General features: G+C 35.8%; 1 protein-coding gene across 1 annotated transcript in view; it reads left to right on the top strand.

The window, feature by feature from the left end:
* The first annotated feature begins 9082 nt into the window (after window positions 1-9082).
* LOC148943755 (uncharacterized) overlaps window positions 9083-20105 on the top strand; it is a 117674-nt gene continuing 106651 nt past the window's right edge. Inside the window, exon 1 of the mRNA XM_089101365.1 lies at window positions 9083-9217. The gene's annotated coding sequence lies outside the window, so the exon portion shown is untranslated. The remainder of the gene's footprint in view (window positions 9218-20105) is intronic.

The following is a 20105-nucleotide window of genomic DNA, read 5'->3' on the forward strand; positions in this document are numbered from 1 at the left end:
TTTTATCAGCGGCACTAGAATATATTGAGTCCAGTGTTTGTACTAACTCATGTCAAAATTATTTTTTACACAGTTTTTAAACACCCCCTTGCAAACTTGCTTAATATCATTTCTATGATTTTCCAAGCACCGGTCTTTCATACAAGAAAACGCATCCGTGGATATTTGATCGCTAGCCGTCTCATATTTTAACGTTAACAATTGATTCTGGGCTCTGTGTTTCAAAATCCATGGCTGGAGAATTGCGTCGCAGATACTGCAGTTTGTTTTAGAGTGATTGTATTAATCATTTTCAAAGTAATTCCCTATACTTTTATTTCTGACTTTTAACAATAGTAACTCTTTGTCTCCGCATTATAATTTAAGTTGGCCAACACTTAACCTCTATGTCTCTAAAGATTTATAATGACACGACAATATGAATTTATTAGATATTTCAGCAATTATATTTTCTCAATCACTATTTTTATTTAATACAGATTTTGTTTTTCTTTAATGTAGAAGCATAAGGTCAGAGTTTCTGATCATGAACGATGTAAAGTTTGCATCCAAAATGATTCGAGCACAATTTGTGGGTTTGGTTAAAATATTACATCGATTTCTGTGCCATATTCCCTCGCATATTTAACCAAAAGATGGTCTCAAAATGAGTTTATAGACTTCTTTTTAAACTTTCATTTTCGATTGTGAACGTTAAATGACAAAGCTTTCAATAAACGTTTTCATGTAAGACTGTTGATCAAAGTGGAGGGCTCTATGAATCTTTGTGACCTTGAAACCATTGGACACCATCCATTTCAATAGCACGTGATGAACAACGATATTTTGTTTTGGGTTGAGGTCGGCAAATAGTTTTTGTTTTTAAGGTACCCAATGTATACTCCCGTCCTCTACTAAAGATCAATTGTAGGAGCTCAGAGAGTCCCTACCAACCAGTCTAGGTATGCAAGGAAAAATAAAGTCCTTTACCAAGTCATTTATTTCCTTAGGTATTTTACCGTCAATATCAAATAACCAACCCTATGCCCTAGTCTCCTCAGAACTTACACTGTTAGGGAAATTTGACGCAGACGGATTATCAAACCAGATATAAGTGCCAAATGGTAAACAGTAGTGAGAAGTCACCAATGTGTAAACAGACTTCATATGTAAAAAAACGGCGTCCAACTTTACATTGGTGTGCTTTCCCCTCGGATAAGTTTTCTTGATACGATCCCCTTGACAAACATCCCCCCCCCTCCATTATATAAAAACCATACGGTGCAGATACACAACGGTAATTAGACAAGGTTCTTCTTTTATGATATGGATCATCCATTCCATCAAGCGATTAGTAGTGGAAAAATAATAACCTACATCCAACCCTATTTCTCCATAGATTTTATCTGTTTTTGTGCAAACAATATCAGGAAGAGTGGGTAGTTCACATGCCAAGTATTGTTTAAAATGATCCCACCTTTTTTACATCCGCCCTTTGCCAGAACCCTCTTAGAAAATTTGTAGTCACTAGTGTGGCACTCACTCTCAGTAAGAGAATTATAAAAATTTGCAATGGGTAGTAGTGAACCCTTAACTAGCCTTGAGCTAGAGTTTTAAAGATAATACGGATCTTTACCATGACATATTAATAAACAATACGATTCATCCTTGATATAACGCTGTTTGATGAGGGGGAAGCTATCTAAACCATACTTTTTCTTCACCTGAATCAATTGATTTAAAGATTTTGGAAAGAAGCTGAAATAGTCTAAAAAACCGATTTTATTCATGCACGTATTACTCTTGTCAACTGTTCTCCACATGAATTCCAGCAGCAGTAGCTTCTTCGATTGTTTGGGTATGATATTATATGAAAAAGAACCATCTATTCATGCGTCGTCCATAACATCACCTTTGACACTGTAGGCCATAGCCGTGAGAACAATCTTTAAGTCTTAATTGGAAGTTCTCATATAATCAGGTAAGAAATATTGTTTTGTAACGTTTAAAGTTAATGGCTAGTGAGCGCCCCCTCAAAAGATTTTATATTTAAAGTTACGGTCAAGTCGCAAACGATCTGGATCGAGCGCTTTACTTGTCCCCCCAGTCCCAACACCCTTATAAAATTTGCCCTGGCAACCTGCAAACAGGTTGCGATTTTTGATGGCAGCTCTTCCATCTGTTGGTAGGAGTAGAAGAGACTTTTTTTAGCAAAGGCGCGAAAAGGTAACATTTACCGTTTAGATTATACTTACCACTGATGATTACTTAAAGCGATCCCCTTCACTCAACTTTTCCACTATATTCAGCACTTGCATGACATTATCGTAATCTCGTTGCGTGTGACCTTAAGAGACTCCTAGTGTCTAATGTTTTGTAGCACAATTTAAATTTCATATATTGCACAAGTCTCTCAGTCTATCTTTGAAACTGAAACTAATCTGATGATTCTTCAAGGACATGTTTTGAACTTTTGTAAAACTTTAGATCACTCTTTCCTTACTAACCATCCCCATAGCCTGGTATCTATGACATTTACAGTTCTTCATTTTATTCCTTAAATTTAAATTAGAGTGAAATATGAAGGTGCTGTTTGAACGGTAATAACAAATACCATCTTCCTTTTTAACCTCGAATAGAACCCTAATAATCTCCACTACCGGATTGAAATGGCCAATTGAATTAGAATTCATAAATGGGGTGTATGAAAACCATAACCAGTATTCTACTAACTCAATTGACTGAGAACGCACTGGATAAAAATTCACTTAATTATCAGATTGCTAACCCTCTTAAAAGTCTGTTTCATACTTTAACAATATGACACAAATCTATAATTGTATATTAGACCACTACAAACTATATATTCCGTTCAGTTTCAGTAAGAAAAGACTATTTAGATACTTTAAATTTATTTTGGAAAGTTTTAAAGTCTGCCAAACATTACCTAACATATTATCCAACTTTCTCCTATAGACATCTATTCGCAGGGGTATGTAGGCGGCAAACAAAAATGCACGCTTGAAACATTGTAGCTACGTATCGAAACAAATTAGTTGTACCTCCCTAGATCTTTATAAAACTGCAGGATATTTTAACACAACAGTTCCTACGCCCCAGTTGATGAAGAAATCCTTTTTAAACGAAAATACATTAACACTTAATAATTAAGTCAACAAAACCACAAATAAAAAATCCCCCTCGTTATACGATCCCCATTCAAAGTTAACACAAGTAGCTCAAATTAGAAAAACCTCCCTGAAATTTGATAGGTGTAGGCGAATCTCCATCATCGTTTTTTGCACTTTCTCCAAACGAATAACACCCATGTTCTCATTTAAAACAAACATTTTAGTGCTCTTGATGTTTTTATACTAACCCCCACTCGTCCCACCTCCATCTTTTGTTAAAGGCTTGCGTAAAGCTACTCAGTAAAGTAATGTATCGGGGTCGAAGATTCTAGTATTATAGATTTTGCCCTTAGAGCGTTGAAGGGGTCACTAAATTCGGCGCTTTTGACAAGCTTTTTATGAAAGGCAAAGTTGAAAAGAAAAAAAATCCGGATGAGGGAGTGCTTTTGCTGTTGATGTTGTTGTTGTTGTATTACTACTAGTACTACCTATATCATTAAGTGGAATAGTGGAGGGTGACAATGAATGTTCAGTAACACCACCACTCCAAGTCTGTGCAAGCGCACTAGATGAATATGCCATCAGGCAGTCCCCTAGTGCATGTTCCATGGTGTTTGGGGACAATTGGTTGAGCCAGTCTGTATTTCCCTGTGCTGAAATTTTATTATGAGGACCCGGTTCAGATTCGTTAGTAACATTTTCCAAATGCTTACATATGAAACTATAGAACCACACCGGATGTTAAAACTAGTCATGATCGTAGGCTCTGTCATATACACATGCCATTTCCCCAAGAACCGTCTAGAGAACCCTCATATGCCATTTCCTCTTTTCCTGAACTAGTACAGGCTCGTCACTGAACATTACTGTTGGTGAAGGAACTGGTCCTTCAAACTTTGTTGGTTCGTCACACTATTGTTTAAGCTGTTTTTTATAATTAATTTGTAAAAAAAAGGTTTTATTTTTTATGTATCATAACCGTTATTTTTATAATGCTAATAAACTGTATAAATTTATCATAGTCACTGCCACACCACCTGATAATTTAAAAGAAGAAGAAAAAAAAAGTTGTAACGCTATATGTGATTCATAATTATAACTGAGCCCTTTAAAAATATATATTGTATTATACAGAAGAGTTTCGTTATATTCAAATAGCACAATCTAGAACAAAGAATGATATATAAAACAAATGATTTAAATCCAACAATTTGCGAAATGAATATGAAAAATTTAGGTCCAACTCTAGTGCTTGGCTCTCTCGAATGTAACATTCATTAAAATTTGACGATTATTCAACCGATGTAATATGTTGAATGTAACATTTTTTCAGATTTGGTTAATGAACACGAAGTCCTAACATCAATTGCGGGTGTCAGTATTGTTATTTTAACAATGTAAATTGTTTGTCTTCCATTTGTAATTTATTTACTTGTACCTCCAGATTTTCATAACATGGCCTAAATAAATCACTGCAAGAGAGAAGAACTTTTTTTTTCTCCTTCCATGTAAACAATTGCAGTGCAATTAATAAGTCGATTGGTACTTCTTAGAGCCCCCCGGGGAGGACCCTTGGGAATCAGGAGCTTCCTTCGGGGTAGGGGGATCTATACCCTTTTGCGTTGAATTATCAGATTTCACAAAGCTGTTCAAATATAAGATGTTTTTTATAAAGATCCTAGAGTCTCAGTCTCAAATGCTATTCGAAAACATCTTTTAAAATGACCCTAACTATTTCGTTGAAGTGATTGCTTAAAATGAACAAAAATGGTTTCGCCCAAATAATGTTTTTTTTTACATCACTGCGATGACATATTTGGAAATTATTAAAAAACCTTTTTTCCTGTGTTAATATCTTATCGAAGATAAACATCCTGTTATTTGAAACCCCACTTTGCAAGGAGCGATTAAAATTTGAATTATACCTGTCGGATTAAAAATTCAAGCGTACTGATGGGACATTTGATAAGAGCCGGATACGCGCAAAAGCTTAGTGCAAAAACATATCCCAGTTTAAGAATGGTTGTTCAATTGTCAACTGTGAAATAGTGAATTGTTTTTTATATAGTTAGTTTGTTTAAAGAAATAATGGATTATTGCATTAGAAAACATCTTGCTTAAAAGAGAAGTTACAGGTGAGGTTTTATAGAAATGTATGATAAGCTATATGCTACTTCAGTGTTATAAGCATTCCTTTATATACTACTAAGTTTTTTAATGAAAGAAAATGAAACAGGATTATTATTATTATAGAATAGCTTAGAAACAAATTTAACTTTTATTCATCAAAATTTTGCGCTTGAGGAAATATGCCTTATTTTTGAAAATAGGGAAAGAAAAAAATTATATATATACTTACAAATTCTGACTGGGCTTCTACACCTGAAGTCCATAGCAAAGAATAAAGGGGGGTAATCTAACAATCCTGAGTTTGCTGGGCCGAGGCATTATGAGAGGCAACGCGCTCGCTTTTGAATTTCCTTCCAGCTTGTGTAGAGGTTTGCGTAGAGCGTGTACTGGGCTGAGGGGCTCCTGGCATTAAAAGTTTCGTGGTCATTTGCTGGTCCAGGGCATGTATAATTGGACTAGCATATCTCATGAGAGAAGGTCTTGCAGGTTACATCAATGCAGCTTCGTTCCATATTGCTTTCTTTTCAGGAAGAGGGTAATTGCAAGAATCTTCTTACCTAAAAAAAAAGGCAATATTTAGCATGAAAAAAAACAATCTCTTTTTTCCATTTGGTTGAATAAATGATTAAGAGGTCAAATTTTGCCTTCCTCTTGTTTAAAGGCAAAAAGTTTATCGCTCATTAAGGCGTGATATGCGTAATGGATTAAAGGTGCTCCCATTATTAATTTCTTTACCTTCCTTCTGTACTGCTAAATATTACCGAAAATTGTATTTTCCTCATCAGTTTATTTTTGTAGAGACTTGTTTTAAAATCCTTTATTATGATTCAGTGGTTTTTTCTTGTGATGTCTTTTTTACCCAATGTCTATTCAGAAAAGAATTTTATTAACATACTCTTAATATCTATAGATGATTTGCTTCTTATAGATGTATTCGTTTTAAGTATATCCAGTTGCACCCATTATGAGATAAGGCACGGGTTACTTGCAAATCATAAACAATTTAATTATAACATATACTTGAAGTGTATATTCGTTGAATAGTTCCACTTGATGCATCTCGGTTAGTTTCAGTTTAAATTTATATTTGCCTCAATGAATTTACTATATTTTGGACTTTCAAAAGACTATTTATGGCTTATCTTTCTCTAGCTTTCGACTCACTTTACGGGTTTATTTTTACAGGTTAAAATTTATCTCGCGTCTGTTTTTTTTTTTCAAGGTTGAGTTCACGGGCCAAAACATGTTACTTAGATACCGCAAATTTCAATGTATTTTAAGCCATTGGTTTTATTTGTTTTTTCTAAGCGTTAATTCTATTGTGAATAAGAATGTGGGGCGCTTCTGTCTGCATGTCTTTACAACAGTATTAATTATTCAATGATATTTCCTTTTGTTATTTGGTGTTAATTGTTACTGCTCTGTCTTAAAGTCTTGGGAGCTTTTGCCCTTTTATTTATTGGGTTTAGGTTTACAATGACTTGAAGGTAGTTCCTTTTAAGGTGTTTTTATATTACTTTATGCCTCTAATATGTTTCAAAATGGAGGTCTTGGTCAAGTTCACCTGTTGTGTGTATGTTTAATTTATATTTTACCCCCTAGGTACGCATTTTTACCATACTAACGCTTGTTTATGGTTTTTTGTCCGGGGATAAGCCTCTCCAGTGAAATTTTAATTTAATATTAAAACTTTTTTTTTTATTTTTTTTTTGGAAATATAGAATGAAATTGTACTCATATTGAAAATTGACGAATCCATTTTTTTTAAAGTTAATAATAAGTAGTCTACTATAACCAATGTCCTAAAACATAATGAAAATTGAAATGTAGGGTGTGATCATTTATAGGGTTTTTGCGTGAGTACATCATACGTTGCCAAGTTTTAAAAAAAAAACTACTAATCAAGTTACTGTATATGGAGTAACCACCACTCTCTCTCTGATTGACCCCAAAAAAATGGGTGTTACCTCAGAAAAACCCGTCTGGTAAGGCAAGTACCGTTCGTAGTAATAGGTGACTGACCCGTGGTAAGTCATATTACGCAATCACTTCTGATATCTATTAATGCTTTACTACTATTATGTCTTTGAGGATGACAACCCCTCCCCCCCCCGCAGGTCTCAGGGCAAGGGTTGTAAGTTATGCCCTGGGGGCATTTAAGGTTTATATAGAAAGGGTGACCGTATAAGCTTCGATGGGTGCCCATTGGATTGGTAATCAGAAATACTAATGCCCCCTTAAGATTCAGAGTGATCGGAGGATGGATACCCTCCCCCTCCACATCTCGTATTTTCCCAAAATGCTTCTGATAGAAACTTTGAGATAGCCCTTTTTTGTCGTAGAAACTTCTAAGAAGGCTCATCTGATTGGAAATTGAAGAGACTAGTACCCCTATTATTAGTCAAAAGTGACTAGAGGGCAACTAGCCCCCCTATCACGCTCATCATTTCCCCAAGCTCACCCAGTCAAAATTTTGAGATAGCTATTTTGTTCAGCATAGCTAAAAGTCTTGGAAAATTATGTCTTTGAGGATGACAACCCTCCCACAGCCCTCAGGGCAAGGGTTGTAAGTAATGCTCTGGGGGCATATAAAGTTTTTATAAAAAGGGTGGTCGTATAAACTTCAGAGGGGGCTCATTGGATTGGTAAGCAGGAGTTCTAGTACCCTTTTTAAGATTAAAAGTGATCGGAGGTTGGATCCCCCCCCCGCATCTCGTCTTTTTCTGAAATGCATCTCATAGAAATTTTGAAATTGCCATATGTTGTTGTTGAAATTTCTAAAAAGGCTCATTCAATTGGAAATTGAAGGGGACAGTTCCTCTTTTAATAGTCGAAAGTGATTAGAGGGCAACTATCCCCCTTCCCATGCCCACCATTTCCCCAAGCACAAAAAGGAAAACGATCAAAAATTAACATGAGTAGGGCTAATAACCCCATGCCTTCTCAAGACCCGAACATAATTTGCGCTTTAATGAAAACAAAATACGTTTTAAGTTTTTTCATTAATAAAAAATTATCAAAACTTTAAGAAATAAATTTCAGTATATGTCAATTAAAGTGACAATCCACGGTCATTTGCTTTTTGTTATTTTGTTTTCAGTAAAGCGCAAATTATGTTCTGGTCTTGACAAGGCATGGGGGTTATCAGCCCTACTCATGTTAATTTTTGCTCGTTTCGAGTGTGACTCGGCTATTTATTGTAATTTCTGTTCGTTTTGAGCTTCATTTATTTATTGACAGTGACTTGTGGTAGTTTTACGCTTGGAAGATTAATTAAGCCTCATTCTTGGCTTAACGGAGCTCTTTACTTTTCTTTGAAAAACTCGTTTTGTGTTTTTTAAATTAAAATGTTTAAATTAAGTTTTTTAAATCAATTACTATAAAAAGTTAATTCTTTTGATGTATCAAGTATCCAAGCGCGCCTACAGGAAAAGGTAGAAAGGACTCTAATCCCCTCCCCCTAGATGACACAAGGTTTGAAACTCATGTCACGCCCTCTTAAAAATTAGTCTAGCCTCCCCCTCCCATGGAAAAATTTACGCGGGTGTCTTTGATACTAGGTTTTGTCATTTGACGGGTGGGTTTATGCCGGATCCATAACTTAGAGTAATCACCACAAAAATTGTATTTTTAGTAGCGTCGTTGAACATAGTCTAATTAAACCCGGGGTCTATCAGATTACAACCTTTTGGTTCTTATTAATCCTTTAAAAATAATTTTAATTTGAGAACTTCTCACGAATTGGTTCTTTATTGCAGGATACAAAAACACGCTGTCAACCCAATTTTTAAGCACGCACCATATGCGCTTTCTGTGTTTCAGGTAGGACCGCCCTCTGAAGAGTAGAATCTGTGTCAAGTATTGAGATTAATGAAGCTAGGTGATTACAATGCGGTCAGATTTTGTCCACTGTCACAAAGGCGAAAAACTTTGAAGTGATACTATTTAAAATGGGATAATAACACCTATGAGAGGAGGTATGCGTTTTCGATGAATTAAATATAAGGTACATACGTATTAAACAGAACACACTCGAGAAGTTGCTAGGTTAATCGTAATGAAATATACCAAAATATAATCCTTTATTAACAAAATTGTGGGTCCTGCAACGGAGAATTATGGAAAGCAGGCCACCCAGAACGCATTTTATTAAATACTCAACCTAACCAAAATACCAGCTCTATATATTAAATATTTAATTAAACTACACCTACAAAGTAGTTTTTCCACTGAGCAAAAGCTCAGTCTCCTAATACAGATAGCTAAACCCGTTTTGTCAGACCTTACACAGCAAACCTCTCGAGTGTGTTCTGTATAATACTTAAGTACCAAATATAAAAACGAGTTTTTCTAAAAGAAGGCAAATAGTGACATCAAAACAGGCGCAAATTATTCTGTATATTAGATTGGCTACCAATTTATTTTATGTTTTCGGCAGCCTTTTGTTTATGAGGTTTTTATTTTCATGTTGTCCCTTGGACTTTTTGTTCATCTTCTTGTACTGAATGAAGGCCTCAGTTAAAATATTTTTAGTTTTCCTCTTTTTTCAGTGGCTATTGATTACCTATTTTTCCTTCGTCCTCGTGCATTCCATTGTTTTTTCATCCATGGTCAATGTCCTCCCTAGTCAATATTATTTATTTTAGTAAGTTGTATATTTCTAAATACATTTGGAAGGTTTTTCGGATAAAACTTTCGGAAAGGGGGATTTACTTTTCAGGAGTGGCGTCTTTTAGGGGAGGGGCAATCTGGACAGTTGCGTTACCAATAATTTGGAGCAAAAATGTATGGTACTTGTTAATAATCCAGAACACATTCAAGAATTACGCTTATAGCTGTTAGATATTTCAACTATTAAGCAAGGGTTCTGAAATGTCATAGCCGTTTCGTTTCTTCCAGATTTCTACTTCTCTTGATGAATAACGAAGAAGACCAGCGTCCAGCCAGCTACTTGCGAAGTTTTTAACTCATGAATAGGCCCAAATCTATTGTAAATTAAAGCTTGGATTTGAGACAGTGATAAAAACACAATCGTTTGCGGTCAATAATAATAGCGCCGGCGGCGTTCCGCCGCTGTAATTTTTTGCCTCTGCCGCCGCCGGCCTTCTCTTATCGGCGCGGTGTCTGGTTCTAATTTCACCCAAGTTCAACTGGTTCAACCTTAACTTTATCCATAACTAGTAGTGAAGCAAAAAGGAAAAACCATAGCGTATGCTCTTTTGCAAGGATAAGAGAAAAATTATTTTTTCTCTAGAAAAACTGACTGGAGTAGTCCAAAGTCAATACCGTTTGGAGGTAGAAAACAAGCAGAGCTTCCCTCCCCTGAAAAATTGAAAAACATTGTCGCCCCAAAAAAAATTGCCGCTGCGTGTTTCCCAAGCAACAGTCAATGATTTATTATTTTTCTTCTTTTTTTTTGGGGTGGGGGGGGGGGAGGGTCTTCCTTGGTGACCCGCAAGGATTGGGTAATTTTTAAAGGAAGTTTATCTTTCAACATAAGCCGTAGGCTAGTTATCTTAATTCTTCCATGTCGTTTAAAATTTAAGTAGCCTACATCGTCATCATAATAAAATTTTTTAATGGGTTTGGCCTTTTAAAAACATTATTTGCAAACTAGAGTACACACTCTTTGGTATGATAATCTATGGAGTTATTAATAAGTCAAAGTTTAATCAATCAATTTTAAAAAGTATGCTTTCTTACAAAATAACGAGTTTCTCGATTCAGAAAAGGAGGGAACCCATCTTCGGCAGTTCTGTAATTGAACCAAGACAAGTCCCTTTTTTTCAAGAATCATTTTGATGCAGTTTAATCTAGTTCTAGCTTCATTGCTGTTATATAGAACTCTTTTCATTTTGTTTAGGCGTAATTCTCAAGCTGTTAAATCCAATTAACAGCTATTTGGAATTCACAGTAGCCTACTTGTTGCTGGAGGAAGTTCCTCTTTATTCTTTTTTATCATATAATTTATGGCACCAGGCATCTAACATTTAGCGTCAGATGCCCTACCAATGAATTTTTTCCTAGTTTATTTCCCCTGAAATATTTCTGTTGGATATTCCTGTTGGAATAAACAGACGAGTTTTCAGGGTAACTACTCTTGGAAAACCATTCCAAGTGGAGGCCTGGCGTCTTAATCCAAGTTTTCAATATATGTTAATGCTGGCTAATCTTGTTGAAGTTATCTTCCTTCCTTCCGCGGGGGATGGGTTATTTCCCGGGGGGTATTTTTCGCGGGGGGTAATTTCTGGGGGGGGGGGTGTAAACGCTATATTACCATAGGCTAGTTAACCACAATCGATGACAAATAAATTAGAATGATTGGTTCTTAATAAAACTAGCTTTAGATTTTTACCGATTAAAGGGGGGGGGGACAGCAGGTTTGCTACTTTCAATATTTTCATTTGTTTAGCACTTGTGTGTAAGGGAAAAAATAAATTTAGATTCTTATGTAAAACATTTTTTCTTATTTTTTGCTGCTTTCGCTTTGAAAGGAATTATATGAATATAATATTTATTTAGTTGTATTGGATCGTTGGGATTGCTTCTACCAGCAGTTAATTGTTAACAATTTTGAATAAGAAATTACTGGTAATTTCATGGTGGCATGGTGATGCAGTTAGTATGCAGTTGGTTTATGGTTATGCAGTTTGTGAGGCAGTTGGTTATGCAGGTGGTATGTAGTTGGTTTATGGTTATGTAGTTGATGCTGTAGTTAGCATGCTGTTGGTTTATGGTTATGCAGTTAGTTTATGGTTTTGCAGTTGGTGATGCACTTGGTTATGCAGTTTGTATGCAGCTGGTATATGGTTATGCAGTTCGTGATGTAGTTGATTATGCAATTGGTAGTTGCGCTTTAATTTTATTAAATATGATTTTGTGTTAAAAGTGTTTTGTTGGAGTGTTCCAATAGTCACCCAAATTAGCTCCACTCTCTCATCTTTTATTTCAGATATTTCTGTTCCTTGTTCCATATCTAGAATTTTCGTTAATCGTCCTCAATCTGTCAGAACAGAAAAGATAAAAATCTTAAGACAGAAACGCAAAATCAAATCAAATGAAATCGATTTGAAAAGTCAAATAAAAGAAAAGTCTAACCTCAAAAATAAATATTAATAATAGGATAAAAATAAAAGTACAATGGAAACTGGATAAAATACAATGAAAACCATAATGGTGGTTTATATATTGTGTTAGTCATGTAGGTGGCAATTTATTTTACATATCTTGCCATAAAGTAACGGATGGAGGATTAACCAAGAGTCTGATGAGAAAAAAAAATACAGAATAGGACGATATTTGTTTTCTTGTAGGGGGGGTTGGGGGAATATTATCGGTGTAAGATTTCAATGTTAATTTTTTCACTAAATGCAGACACAGCCTAATTTTGTGACCCTCTAGGGCTTTAAACCTGCTTCTTGTTATTAAGAAATGCTCGAATAAATACGACCAATATACGAAGTAAACATAAATAGAATAAAACATACGAATTTTTCGTATTTGGTCAGTGTAAGGATTATTCACAGAGGTCTTTTTGGATGGATTAAATTTTACCCGAGTTATCCCTCGAGATACCAGGGTTCCAGAAGGTACAAGCATATTCAAGCAAGGGGAGAACAAAGGAGATATAAATAAAAATGAAAAGGAAGAATCTAAACTTCTTAAGAATCTTTAAGAGAAAAATAAAAACTTTGGCTGATAAGAAAAAATACAGAATAGGACGATATTAATTTTTTTGTTGGGGGGGGGGATGGGTGTTTTGGGGGAATATTATCGGTGCAAAATTTCTGCGTTAATTTTTTCATTAAATGCAGACACAGCCTAATTTTGTTGCTATCTAGGGCTTTAAGCCTGCTTCCTATTATCAAACAATTCCTGGTAACGTACTGTACGTAAGGAGCGACCCAGCTAAATAGTAACTGAAACTCTAAAAAACGAGATTTTGATATCAATAGATGCATCAAAAGAATAAGATTTTTATGCTTATTTTAAATATGTAGGTTTCATCAATTTTAGTCTTATACATCAAAAGTTACGAGCCTGAGAAAATTTGCCTTATTTTCGAAAAAAAGGGGAAACACTCCCTAAAACTCAGAGAATCTTAATGAATTTAACACAGGGTGCTAACATTTCAGGCGAACCGTCACAAACATGAAAAGTCACATCATCGAACCGTCAGAACCTCGAACCGTCATAACATCTAAAAAAATTTATAAGTTTATATAATAGTAATAAGTATATAATAGATTAGACACAAATTTCGGCTATATATTTGTACATCAAGGAGGTGGGGGTAAAGCATAGCGTATATTAAATACGTAACCTAACCTAGCTACCCTTTCCACCCTAAACCCCAAAAAACTAAAGTTTTAAAATTTTCGATGTTATGACGGTTCGACTTTCTGACGGATATTTTTGTCGATGTTATGTTATGACGGATTTTGTACTGCTCCTGACGTTCGTGCTCCTGAAGGCTCGATGTTATTACGCCTTCCCAATAACACCATCAGATTTAGCGTATCAGAGTCAAAGAACCCTACTGTAGAGGTTTCAAGCTCCTATCTGTAATTTTTGTGGCTCCTATCAAGCTCCTATCATTTTAATTCCACATAAAATGTGTAATTTTTGTATTTTTTGCCAGAAGACAGATCACAGATGTGTGTTTATTTGTTTGTTTTGTTTTTTGTTTTTTTCAGGGGTGATCATATCGACCCAGTGGTCCTAGGTCATCGGGAGAGGACTCATTAAAACGGAAATTAAAAGCTCTAGCCTAGTGTCCTTTTTAAGTGACCAAAAATTGGAGCGCAACTAGGCCCCCTCCAACGCTCATTTTTTTCCAAGGTCATCCGATCAAAATTTCGAGGTAGCCATTTTTTTTAAGCATAGTCGAAAAATATAATAACAAAGTCTTTGAGGACGACTTAATTCCTCACAGTCCTTTGGGGAAGGGCTGAAAGTTATAAACTTTGCCCATTGTTTACATATAGTATTGATTATTGGGAAGTATACAGACGTTTTCCGAGGAATTTTTTCTGGTGGGGGGTCAGGGTTAAGTAGGAGGATCTTTCCATGGAGGAGTTTTTCCTGGGGAAGGGAATTTTCCGCGAAGGGGGCGCCAGACTTCCTACGATTAAAAAAAAGATCAGAAATTAAATGAAAAAAACAAGTTTTTCAACTGAAAGTAAGGAGCAATATTAAAACTTAAAACGAACAGAAATTATTACGTATATGAGTGGGTTCGCCCCCTTCTCAATACCTCGCTCTTTACGCTAAAGTTTTTTTTTTTTACTACTGTCAAAAGAGCTATTTATTCTAATTAAACGGTTTTTGTGAATGATGGGTCATTCTTAAAGAATTGGAAAAAAATCGAACCTTAGCGTAAAGAGAGGGGTATTGACGAGGGGGCGTGCCCACTCATATACTTAATAATTTCTTTTCGTTTTAAGTTTTAATGTTACTCCTTATTTTCAGTTGTAAAAACTTGTTTTTTTATTTTAATAAATAAAAGATCGATAAATACGAACAATATACGAAGTAAACATAAATAAAATAAAATATATGAATTTTTCGTATTCAGTTTCCGTGATGATCATTCGCAGAGGTCTTTTTGGATGGATTAAATTTTACCCGAATCCTTACTTGAGATACCAGTGTGCCAGAAGGCACAAGCATGTTCAGGCAAGGGGAGAACAAAGGAGGTATAAATAAAAATGAGGAGGAGGCATCTAAACTTCTTAAGAATCTTTAAGAGAAAAATAGAAACTTTGGCTTTGAGGAGGATGTCTGTGACATGGTGACCCTGTTTTAGACTAGAAGAGGTCAAGACACCCAACCCTTTCAAGATGACAGCACATATATCAAACGGGGTTCAAATAGTATGTAAGTTTGGTCCTGAGAGGAAGAGATAGCAATAATTCAAAATTCTGAGATAGAAAACCGATCCAAAACTATCAAAAAATTGTTTACAAGTTTCTCCGTTTCAGAGTCAGGAATGCCATGGGTTGGTGCATTCGGTCTGAAAGGTGTATATGGTCAATGTAAAATAAACAGTTCATATTGATTTATCTTAAAGGTTCATTTAACTAAGGAGATTCATTTGATGTTTGGCAAGTTTATATACCTCCTTGTATAATCGCTTATCAGGCATTTCGGAGGAGGATCAATAATCTTAGTGTAGGGGGGAGGGGTCCTGAAGCCTAAAGAGTGTATTTTTATGAATAAATTTTCTACCTTTTCGTGGACCTTCGGATAGTTAAGGTGGGGGTATATATTGATCTCTAATCTTTCTTCATTCCAGAGAATATTTATGGACAAGGGGTCAAGGATTAGCAGCTCCCCTTTTAATGCAGAAACAATCTTTCTGAGAAGCTTAAAATATTAAATTCACATGCTTACCGAAAAAAAAAAAAGCTGAGAGGAGAGGGAAGCATCATGAGTTCCACCATAAAATTTCTCAGGAGTGGATGGGGGGCCAATGCTATTTGGAGCTTTTCTTTTACTCACTTTTATTATGGAGTATTTTTCTTTTTTTAATATTGATCTTTTCTTCCTTCCTGAGGATTATTGTCGTCTTGGCCTCTTCCTGACGTCCATGGAAAACATCCCATTAACAAAAGATCTATTCGAAGAAAGCATCTTGAAAACTTTGAAAATGATCACCCCATGATCATATTTTGATATTTCAGATACTCCCACCCCCCGATAAACCTTTTGAAGTGTGTACTTATTCAGGAATGAATATCAATCTCAAAACAATGTTTTACAAATGTTAACCTTGGGTGTAAAAAGCTGGGGTTGTAGAAGGGAGTCGTATCCCTCACATTTAAGAGTTTTTGATCAAACAGTTCATAGTGACAAATTGTAAGTGAAAAGTGATTCTTGTCAAAGATAAGCGAAACTCTAAAAAACAAAGTTTTGATTATAATAGATGCAATAACAAAGTCTATTATTTCAGCTGATTCTAAATATGTAAGACGTGTTAATTTTAAGGTTGCTCATTAATCTATTAGTACATGAAAATTCTCATAATGAAAAAGTAATGTACCTTCCCATAAAGAGGCTGCATGTACGACAACCATAAGGGTACTACATTACATTTTATTACTTTTCCAGACAATGATAATCGCACACGTGACCATACATAGTCCTTAGTCGTATACTATTATTATTTGAAAAAAACTACGTTTTCTAAAGAGTTAAAGAGGCTGAGTCAGAAGTTCGAACCTTAAAACGTACAGGGATTAGGAGGTACAGTTGGGGGCTGCCGCCCCCCAAACCCCCGCTTTCGCAGCCTTTAAATAAAAAAAATTTACACTGAAAGTAAGGAGCGACATTAAAACTTAAAACGAACAGAAATTATTCCATATATGAAAGGGGCTGTGCCCTCCTCAACGCCTCGCTCTTTACGCTAAAGTTTTTATTGTTTAAAAAAAAGAGTTGTAAGAAAGTTCTATTTGGATGTTGACCAACACATTCTGTCATTGGGAAGGGATGACTGAAGCCTGAATAAAGTGCAAAAGGAAAAAATCCGGGAAGGGTATCAATGGAACTATGTTTATTTTTGTTTTTTCTTGTTTTTTTTTCTTGGAAGGGGGTGATCGTTTCAAGCCACTGGTAATACAAGTGTAAAGTATTTGGAACATAAATTCGAGAAGGCTTTTTCTGGTGTCTCGCTTCTTAGAGATTTGGCCATGTATATGTCAACGAGAACAGTCCATGGGGGGCTTTTGGAACTAAAGCTAGTCGTGGGAAAGGGTCCGTTCCCAGGCATGGTTGAACAACCAATAGCTGGAACTTCCGTTCCAGGAAAGTTACATTCTTGGCTCATTTCTAAAGGGAGTCCATCTTTCGCCTCCGTCGTAGCTAGTTGTTCTTGTGCTACCTTATTTTCTCAATGTGTATTCCCACGTTATTTAATAAAGACCATGTACCAACGTTTATCGTCTATCTTTGGAATTTACGTAAACCATCACATCTGCCAATATAAAAGGCATACAAATAAAGAACTAAATAGAGGTTTACAGAGTGGTGGCAGCGGAGGGATTAGTGGAGCATAAATCACTAGGGGAAAACCTCCAAGTGACATTTGAGTGACCGTTATAAGTACTTACGACATCTTACGCTAAATACTGGCAACATATTGAAGAGTTATTTCGCCAGCTACCAAAATTGCTGTGATATTGAGCTGCAAATACTGCAAAAGACTGATTTATAAGATATCGAAACGTTATGAGCTATTGAACTTTCGTCTATTCAAAGCGCCTTCTTGAAAAACACTTTCTTTTAAATGAACATTTTGAAATAGGCTGTTACACAATGCCTAATATGGATTTCCTCGCGATAGCTTCTACCTACTAATTCAAATTTCTACAACTGAAAGTCTCCGGTTGATTTCTACCTTCACTTAGCCATTTTACGTTTGGTGTTTTTTTTTACCTGATTTTATACAGTCGACGTCTGATCTACATTTGACAGTTTCCAAACAAAATTTAACATTGTGAATTCGATAATTGAAAATTAATTCTCAATTGTGACTCCATTTGACATTAGTGATTTAATTGAGACCAACTGCAATTGGATGTAAGACAGACGACCTTTCGTAAGTGATTTAACACGGTTAACCAACCCAGTAAATTTTATTAGACCCTTGTTGTTAAAAGTGAAGTTAATTGCCCAAAATCTAGCGTCCGTAATTAAAGAATGGTGTTTAAAACCAACATTTAAATTTTTAGAGTAATTGCTTTTTCAAATTTTGATCTCAATATTTCAGTTTTTATTCCTATACTTGATCCTGTGGAAATTGGATATAACAAAAAGGTTGGTTTTGATTTTGTAAGACAGGGAAGGATAAATGGCATAGTTCCACCTCTTTTATTTGACTCAAATGATCCTGATTTCGATCAAGATGAACTTTATGATTATCTTCAAAAGATCAAGACATGGGTCCCAACAAACCCTCCAACTCCCCTGAGCACTACCCCAATTAATCCTCAAATAGAACAGCCTCAACAGTCCCAAGTAATAGGATAGCTAATTGACCCTTTTTTTTTAGTAATAACGCCACTCACAAAGTCAGAAAGTGGAAAAATAATTAAGTTTGTTACAAAATTTGTTACAAAGTTACAAAAATTGAGTTTGTTGCAAAGTTACAGAAATTTCAGTTGTTGTTAAATTGGTCTGATTCAAAAGCTTTGCGTCATTTTTCGCCCATGATTTGTTTCGCTTTTTTTTTGAGAATCTGGATCCCACGATTATAAATTTGTCAAGTTTAAAAGGTGAATTACTTGCAGTATTTACCCCAGACAAAATAGTAAGCAAAATAGTTGCAGAGTTTGTAGGCGTGGCTCAATTTAAGGATGAAAGGGTATATCTATTCTATAGAAGGATGCAAAAATTAGGAAGGTCATGTAGGGTGTCCTTAGAAGCCAGGGATGATGGTGCAGTTCTTGGAAGATTTGCTCTAAATTTATTCAAGAAGTGGATCAGACCGTCCTACAAACGGTATTTGTTAGAGAATAGTGCAGAATTTTTTTTTTTTTAGGTGATGCGTATAAGGTTGCAATACAATATGAACAGATAGAACAGATAGTGGGGAAAGGAGACACGTCTTCTTTTTCCGATGAATTTCTTTTTGCGCTGACGAGGGTGAAATTTGGACTCAATGATAATGAGAAGGCACTGCGAGATGGTACTGATTCCTCGCAGGGCGGTTTGGCTACCCATGGAAAGGGAGCTGGGTTTGAGGTCCCGTGGGATGGTACTGATGCCTCACGGGATGTTTTTTTTGTTGCACTGCGAGATGGTACTGATTCCTTGCAGGGCGGTTTGGCTACCCAGGAAAAGGGAGCTGGTTTTGACGTCCCGTGGGATGGTACTGATGCCTCACGGGATGGTTTTTTTTGTTGCACTGCGAGATGGTACTGATTCCTCGCAAGGTGGTTTGGCTACCCAGGATAAGGGAGCTGGGTTTGAGGTCCAGTGGGATGGTAGTGATGCCTCACGGGATGATTTTTGTTGCTGCACTGCGAGATGGTACTGATTCCTCACAGGGCGGTTTGGCTACCCAGGAAAAGGGGGCTGGTTTTGAGGTCCCGTGGGATGAGGTTGGTGCCTCACGGAATGGTTTTAATGCGTAGCGCTAATAGTTATGTAGAGATATCAACAGTAGTACTGCCATTTGTCAAACCACAAGTTAGTAGAGAAAAACCAAATAGGTCTAAACCGAGGCGTTTCGCAGCAATAAAACCCCGAGGATTTTATTGGGAATAATATCTTAACGTCATTGCTGCATGGTATGATTTTTAGAGTTTCTGCAATTTCATTTATCTGTCGCTGGTATTTTCAGGATTAATTAGCCTTTCCCGGTCATTCCTTTTGCCCTAATTCAAAGTTTATACATAATCCCAACTTTGCTTGTCCTCATCAAATTCAGGGGTATGGGGAACAAGTCTATTTTAAAATATACAAAGAAAAATGAAGTGTTAAAATATCCAGTTTCCGACTACTGTTATTGGTGTGCTTCGTTTATACTATATAAATTTTTACTTATGCAAGTATTGTGTAGTTTTTATATTATGTAATTATTTACTAGTTTATGCAGTAAAATGGTAGTAGGTGAGAAGTGAGTAATTTGGGAAGGGTATTGAATGTTGTGAAGTCTATTAAAGTTTAAGGGTTTAATGATAAGGGGATCATCCAAATTTGGGAAATCTAAGTTAAAAAAGGGAGGAGAATCTTTAAAGTATTTGGAACATAAATTCGAGAAGTCTTTTCCTGGTGTCTCGTTTCTTAGAGATTTGACCATGTATATGTCAACGAGAACATTCCAGGGGGGCTCTTGGGACTAAAGCTAGTCGTGGGAAAGGG

The sequence above is a fragment of the Artemia sp. Qi Xiang Cuo genome, chromosome 15, assembly GCF_049724085.1.
Source record: "Artemia sp. Qi Xiang Cuo chromosome 15, ASM4972408v1, whole genome shotgun sequence".
NCBI classification, from domain to species: Eukaryota; Metazoa; Arthropoda; class Branchiopoda; order Anostraca; family Artemiidae; genus Artemia; species Artemia sp. Qi Xiang Cuo.